Source organism: Littorina saxatilis, linkage group LG12 (assembly GCF_037325665.1).
Source record: "Littorina saxatilis isolate snail1 linkage group LG12, US_GU_Lsax_2.0, whole genome shotgun sequence".
Classification (NCBI taxonomy): Eukaryota; Metazoa; Mollusca; class Gastropoda; order Littorinimorpha; family Littorinidae; genus Littorina; species Littorina saxatilis.
In genome coordinates this window covers 48,737,915-48,745,668 of record NC_090256.1, presented here as the reverse complement: position 1 = coordinate 48,745,668, position 7,754 = coordinate 48,737,915, and the positions used below count along the sequence as shown (strand labels likewise).

Genomic DNA, 7,754 nt, shown 5'->3' with positions numbered 1-7,754 from the left:
ATTTTTGACATATATATATATACATGCGTGTGTGTTAAATCCCACAGGGGAGCTAGGTCGATCGACCAAATGTCATCCTAAAGCTTCCTATTGTACAATACTTTCAACGTATTTTCTTTCGCCCTAAGGTTTGGTACTTCCTTTCAAATCTCAAAAAAGTGTTGTTGTCTGATGTTCATGTCGTGTACCAAAAAGAAATAAAAACGTGTATAAAAAAAACCAAAAAAAACTGAAAAAATAAAATTCTCAAAAAAGTAATATGTCATTTTTTTTTAGTAACAACCCAGATCCAATTCGCCAAATGTCGCCCTAACGCTCCCATTATACAATACTTTTGATTAGGGCGACCAAAATTATAACATATATATATATATGCATGTGTGTTAAATCCCACAGGGGAGCTAGGTCGACCAAATGTCATCCTAAAGCTCCTATTGTACAATACTTTCACATATTTGTTTTCGCCCTAAGGTTTGGTGCTTCCTTTCAAATCTAAAAAAAAGTGTTGCTGTCTGATGTTGATGTCGTGTACCAAAAAGAAATAAAAACGTGTATAAAAAAAAAATCTAAAAAAAGTAAAATGTCATTTTAGTAACAACCCAGATCCAATTCACCAAATGTCGCCCTAAAGCTCCCATTATACAATACTTTTGATTAGGGCGACCAAAATTATAACATGTATATATATATATTGTGTTAAATCCTACAGGGGAGTTAGGTCAACCAAATGTCGTCCTAAAGGTAAAGCTCCAATTGTACAATACTTTCAACTTATATTCTGTCGCCCTAAAGGTTTGGTGATTCTTTTAAAATCTCAAATTTCATGTTACTGACAACCCAGATCCCATTCCCTATCAAGCAGACATACAAGCTTATGTCGACACATGCTTCCAGACAAATTTGCAATAACAATAGAATCATTTCCCATAATACCATGGCAGCTTAGCACACCTGCCTTTCGTTGAGTCTCCACAATCATCATTTTGATTATTCTGAGACTATGAATGCATGCTGGGTGTGTTTCTGCGGGTTGCATTGACCCGAGCTGGACATTGGCGTCAGGATCAAGTCCAAGCTTGATTTTGAGTGCATGTACTCAGAATACTGAATAGACCTCAGTTTAAAATCTCATCCCAAAGAGTAGTGAGACACCGCCCTTCATGAGGGGTCAACCGTCAAGTTAACAGCAGTGTACAACTCAGACAGTCACTTATCCAAGTACTTGCCTAGGCTCGGCATTGCTTAACTTTGTCATTGAGTGAGACTGCAAGCCGCCCACTCCGCCACTATGGTCCAATAAATATTCGTGTTAAAATAAATGTGATGCTTTTGAGACAGATCATCATAATGGTCCTGACTTGCCTCAATTATGTGCTTATCTTGTGTGTTTTTCTGGATTACACAGGTACTGTAGTTAATGTCCAACTATCCTAAAAGCTCCAATTGTACAATACTTTCAACGTATTTTCTTTCGCCCTAAAGTTTGGTGCTTCCTTTCAAATCTCAAAAAAGTGTTGCTGTCTGATGTTGATGTCATGTACCAAAAAGAAATAAAAACGTGTATAAAAAAAAAAACTCTGAAAAAAAATGAAAAAAAAATTCTCAAAAAAGTAAAATGTCATTTTAGTAACAACCCAGATCCAATTCGCCAAATGTCGCCCTAAAGCTCCCATTATACAATACTTTTGATTAGGGCGACCAAAATTATAACATATATATTGTGTTAAATCCTACAGGGGAGTTAGGTCAACCAAATGTCGTCCTAAAGGTAACTTAGCTCCAATTGTACAATACTTTCAACTTATATTTTGTCGCCCTAAGGTTTGGTGATTCTTTTAAAATCTCAAATTTCATTTTACTGACAACCCAGATCCCATTCCCTATCAAGCAGACATACAAGCTTATGTCGACACATGCTTCCAGACAAATTTGCAATAACAATAGAATCATTTCCCAAAGCACACCTGCCTTTCGTTGAGTCTCCATAATCATCATTTTGATTATTCTGAGACTATGATGCATGCTGGGTGTGTTTCTGCGGGTTGCATTGACCCGAGTTGGACATTGGCGTCAGGATCAAGTCCAAGCTTGATTTTGAGTGCATATATGTACTCAGAATACTGAATAGACCTCAGTTTAAAATCTCATCCCAAAGAGTAGTGAGACACCGCCCTCCATGAGGGGTCAACCGTTAAGTTAACAGCAGTGTACAACTCAGACAGTCACTTATCCAAGTACTTGCCTAGGCTCGGCATTGCTTAACTTTGTCATTGAGTGAGACTGCAAGCCGCCCACTCTGCCACTATGGTCCAATAAATATTCGTGTTAAAATAAATGTGATGCTTTTGACACAGATCATCATAATGGTCCTGACTTGCCTCAATTATGTGCTTATCTTGTGTGTTTTTCTGGATTACACAGGTACTGTAGTTAATGTCCAACTATCCTAAAAATTAACAGTTTCTTGGTAGTGAATGCGAGTACGTGTAAGAATGTTGTGACTTTTACATACTTTCTTTTTATTCTAAATTCAACCAATCTATATATGTACGTGTGTGTGTGTTAAAGCCAAATATTGCCCTAAAGCTCCCATTATACAAAACATTCCACTTAGGCATAGGGCGACCGACAAGTATGGGTTATATGAAGTCTTATATCGCGCGCGTATCTCCAGACTCGGACTCAAGGCGCCGTGTGAGATGGATTTTTTTTACACAATACATCACGCATTCACATCGACCAGCAGATCGCAGCCATTTCGGCGCATATCCTACTGTTCACGGCCTATTATTCAAAGTCACACGGGTATTTTGGTGGACATTTTTTTAATCTATGGCTATACAATTTTGCCAGGAAAGACCCTTTTGTCAATCGTGGGATCTTTAACGTGCACACCCCAATGTAGTGTACACGAAGGGACCTCGGTTTTTCGTCTCATCCGAAAGACTAGCACTTGAACCCACCACCTAGGTTAGGAAAGGGGGGGAGAAAATTGCTAACGCCCTGACACAGGGTCGAACTCACTTCCGAGCGCAAGTGCGTTACCACTCGGCCACCCATTGGTGCCTTTTCTCCAATTTCATTAGACTGACAACATCGACCTAGACGTGGCTAAATCCCATTTCCTGGAAAGTTTAAAAAATAAAAGCGGTCAATTTTCGTCCTGATATGGTTCTGCGTAGTCGGCTGGACGTTAAGCAACAAATAAACAAACAAAAACGGTCAATTTCATAATGGAGGTAACCCGTGAGTAAGTTCAAAATCACAATGCTTTTCGTACCTGTTCATCTCCAAATGAGGCTGGTGGTATCGGTACATTTCCAGATGAGGCTTTTGGTAGCGGTACATCTCCAGATGAGGCTGGTGGTATCAGTACATCTCCAGATAAGGCTGGTGGTATCGGTACATTTCCAGATGAGGCTGGTGGTATCGGTACATTTCCAGATAAGACTGGTGATAGCGGTACATCTCCAGATGAGGCTGATGATAGCGGTACATCTCCAGATGAGGCTGGTGATAGCGGTACATCTCCAGATGAGGCTGGTGGTATCGGTACATTTTCAGATAAGGCTGGTGATAGCGGTACATCTCCAGATGAGGTTGGTGGTATCAGTACATCTCCAGATAAGGCTGGTGATAGCGGTACATCTCCAGATGAGGCTGGTGATACTGGTACATGTCCAGATAAGACTGGTGAAACTGGTACATATCCAGATAAGGCTGGTGATACTGGTAAATCTCCAGATGAGGCTGGTGATGGCGGTACATCTCCAGATGAGGCTGGTGATACTGGTACATCTCCAGATAAGGCTTGTGATACTAGTACATCTCCAGACGAGGCTGGCAATACTTGTACATCTCCAGATGAGGCTGGCAATACTGGTACATCTCCAGATGAGGCCTGAGGTACCAGTACATCTCCAGATGAGGCTGATAAAAAACAAATCATATCTTTTAACTGATAGAAGCATGTGTTGCATATATATATATATTGTAATACAGACCTGGGGACCTCAATTTTGCCATGGAGTTTAACAAAAAAAAAGCTACGTGCATTTTCAGAAAAATGAGAGTACTCCACATAACTTTTAATCATTCATTTCAAACATGCTGCACACACCGTCATTGATAAAAAAAAAAGATGGAAATCTTTGTTGATTTTTTCTTTAAGAGAAGACCTAATGTCATTAGACATCTGTTTCATCATTGCTGTAGCCTTCTTGCAGCCTGAACACTTAGACTTCTGCGCGATGTTTAAGACAGGAAACACACTTTTGACAGCTTGTAAAATCACATCTGCTGTGCTCAATGACAAATTCATTTTCACTATCAGCTCGGATAACATCGCTTTGGCATGTACTGCACCCTGTTCCTCGGGTAGATCTTTTGCAAAAGACAAAGTCTGTGATGCTCCTCATGCTGGCAGCGGCTTTTCTTGGTGTTGTCAATTTCAGGATCCCTATGAGTCTAGCTTTGACATGCAGTGTCTATCGATGTCAAACTTGGAAAACATACGTTGAAAGGAATTCCTGTTCCCGAACAGCCTTTTTCTTTGCTCCTGCTGAGGATCCACCTCTTTGTTGTTGTTTTTGCATGATAAAAATTGAGCTTTCCACGCTTTGAGCTGATCAACGCAACTGATCTCGTTTAGTCACTTCATACGAGATTCAAAATGGCCATAGTAACAGGTTGTTTTTTTTACACTAACTGAGTGAACCGAAAGTAGAAACGCAAGAAGTCTAGGAATTATTTCTCTTTTTTTCCACAGACCGTATCAATCGTAATTTAGAAAATCAAGAGTACAAAATATGGCAAAATCTTACGGGTTCCCTTTTCTGTACTATAAATAGCAATAAAATGATCACAAGATCAAGAAGGGGCATTTACAGGCTTCATGGCCTATCTAATACTAATGTACATTTGAAACTTAGTCAGGTATAGATTACATTCAAAAAGCAGAGGGGTGGACTTTTTCTTGGGTTCCTACCATTGTAAGTTTTTGTTAAAACTTTAAACAATTAAAGTAAAGGTTAATGTATTGGCAAAACAAAGACGAGAACCGAAAAATGCCACACTATGAAAATAAGTATGATAAAATGAAGTCGCAGTAACACTAAGCTTTTAGTTTTATGGGAAAAGTATATATTTCACGACGTTACAAAAACATATTGAACGGAATTGCCACCACCAAGGAATATGATAGCCATGCCTTCAACCCTATTTAACGAAGAGGAAATCTGTATCTGTCAAGTCAATGCTGGTGTCTTGATTACCGCTTTACTGCTTTAAAGAAATGTGCCAACCTTGTGTTTTTTCTTCTGTGACTCGACGGCCTCCAGCTCCTCTTGCAGTACCACAACTCGTTTGGACAGCTGCTAGTTGCGGAATGACAGACTGTCGACCTCCTGCTGGTACTTTCTGTTCCATTGTTCCTTCTCTTTCAGGTGCTCCTATACAACAGGCACAAGAACCAATTGTATTTATGGTCAGTTGACAAAGCCATCTACTTTCAGTACATTTGACACTTTTCAACAATTTAGTCTTATGGTATGAATATTCTTCAAATGGCAAACAATTTTCTAATTACATTCAAAGTTATTCTTATAATTATCATATGTTAAAAGGCTTTTCTGGTTAATGTTAATTGTAATTCAATCAAGTTTGCGTTTTAATGAAACAGATCCTGTGATTGGTCAGAATGCCCCAACTCATTAAAAATTACCGGTCATTAAATAGAGCTTAAACAATGACCACGAGTTGATTAGTGGAAAATAAACCACGAGTGGGTATTTTCAGCCTCTTGGTAATTCACGAGTGTGCGGAGCAGGTTGTTAATGAATTTTTTAGCTAGTGGCTATCGACAATTAGTCACCGGTAATTTGTAATGAGTTGGGACATTCTGACCAATCACAGGATCTGTTTCATTAAAAAGCAAACTTGATTGTATTACAATTGTCGATAACCACTCGCTAAAAAATCCATTAACAACCTGCTGGCGAGGCGTATTGATACAGCCTCAACTAGTCTCGGTTAGCTTTGAGGGTCATTTTACAAGTAGGAAATATGAAGGCCAACGAAATACCGAGACCATAAGGTATGCGAAGTGATGACGTTGAGTACGTGACGTAAGTTAATGCATGAATTCTTCCGGACTACGTCAGTCAATTCCAAAGATCGCTTTTGTGATGAAAAGAATTTGTTTTAGAGTTTGCTGTCCAGAAAACCGTCAAAAAAGAAGGGAAAATGTGTGTGAAAGAAAACAAAACAGGAGCAGAGTGATACGATAGGAATACAGAGACATTTCTTGGGACTTGACCCTTGCAGGTAGGTGGACTGAAAGTAGTGTGTGAACAGAACAGAACCAATTCTGTCTGTTTACAACCGCATGAAAGCAGGAAAGAGATTGTCGTCAGATTCAATTACAATAACATTAACATGCTTCCATTTGAAACTTCTCGGTCTTCATCGTGGATTGACGCCCTCCCAAAGTCTAAAGTAATTGAAGCCCTCCGTCGCTTCGCTCCGTCGGGCTTCAATTAGCTTTTGTCGGGCGTCAATCCCCGATGAAGACTTTGAAGTTTCAAATGGAAGCATGTTAATCACTTAATGTGTAACTGAACAGGTGGGGGCCTCATCAGATCAAAAAGCTGTGTCTGGCAAGAACCGTAGTGAAGGCATTACATCCGCATCAAAGCGACGAAGGAAAGTGTCCATTCTAGCTCTGCCCTCTAAAGTCAAACAGCAGTAAGTCCACTCATAATAAAGCCAAAATGAAGTATTGCCAGTCATAATTATGATAATATGACTGGCAATACTTCATTTTGGCTTTGATTTTTGTTTGTTTGTTTGCTTAACGCCCAGCCGACCACGAAGGGCCATATCAAGGCGGTGCTGCTTTGACATATAACGTGCGCCACACACAAGACAGAAGTCGCAGCACAGGCTTCATGTCTCACCCTGTCACATTATTCTGACACCGGACCAACCAGGCTTAGCACTAACCCCATAATGCCAGATGCCAGGCGGAGCAGCCACTAGATTGCCAATTTTAAAGTCTTAGGTATGACCCGGCCGGGGTTCGAACCCACGACCTCCCGATCACGGGGCGGACGCCTTACCACTAGGCCAACCGTGCCGGTTTTTGGCTTTGAAGGGCAGGCTAAAGGTAGTCACTTTGATTAACTGGAAATAATTCATGCAAGTTTTTGTCTTAGCTTTTCTTACCTGAATTATTGCGTAAAGCCATGAGGACCACTCATCCTCCTACCTCTGGTGTAATGAGGGTAGTAGTCCATTTTTGCCGCAAGTATCTGGATAAAAAAAAGCATACACAATAAAATATTTTGTGTTGCCTCAACGTGCATGTCCACCCCCCCCCCCCCCCCCATGTGACCATCTTATCAAGTTGCAGATATTGCTAGTGGTCAGTGTGTTCCCAACACAAATGTGACAAAGGGGTGCTGGTTTTTGTTTTATTAGGTTGAACTTGAAGAATTTTGTAGTAATGAATGTTTTTGTTCACATCAATTTTGACTCGGTTTAAAGACTTTCATCTGGAATGTTCATAGATCAACCCATAAAAGTTTATCAAATTCCCTTACCAATAAATACACTTTAATTTTCCATGACCAGTGGCTGAACTTCTGTAACACTGACATTCAATTACAATAACATTAACATGCTTCCATTTGAAACTTCTCGGTCTTCATCGTGGATTGACGCCCTCCCAAAGTCTATAGTAATTGAAGCCCTCC

The 7,754-nt window shown here is 40.1% G+C and overlaps 1 long non-coding RNA gene across 1 annotated transcript; it reads right to left on the bottom strand.

The window, feature by feature from the left end:
* Positions 1-2,256: 2,256 nt before the first annotated feature.
* On the bottom strand, positions 2,257-7,316 carry LOC138982119 (uncharacterized). The gene is made up of 3 exons (XR_011460783.1): positions 7,225-7,316; positions 5,304-5,450; positions 2,257-3,930 (listed from the first exon to the last, which is right to left on the bottom strand). It is a non-coding gene; the product is annotated as an uncharacterized lncRNA (long non-coding RNA).
* Between the last annotated feature and the right edge of the window lie 438 nt (positions 7,317-7,754).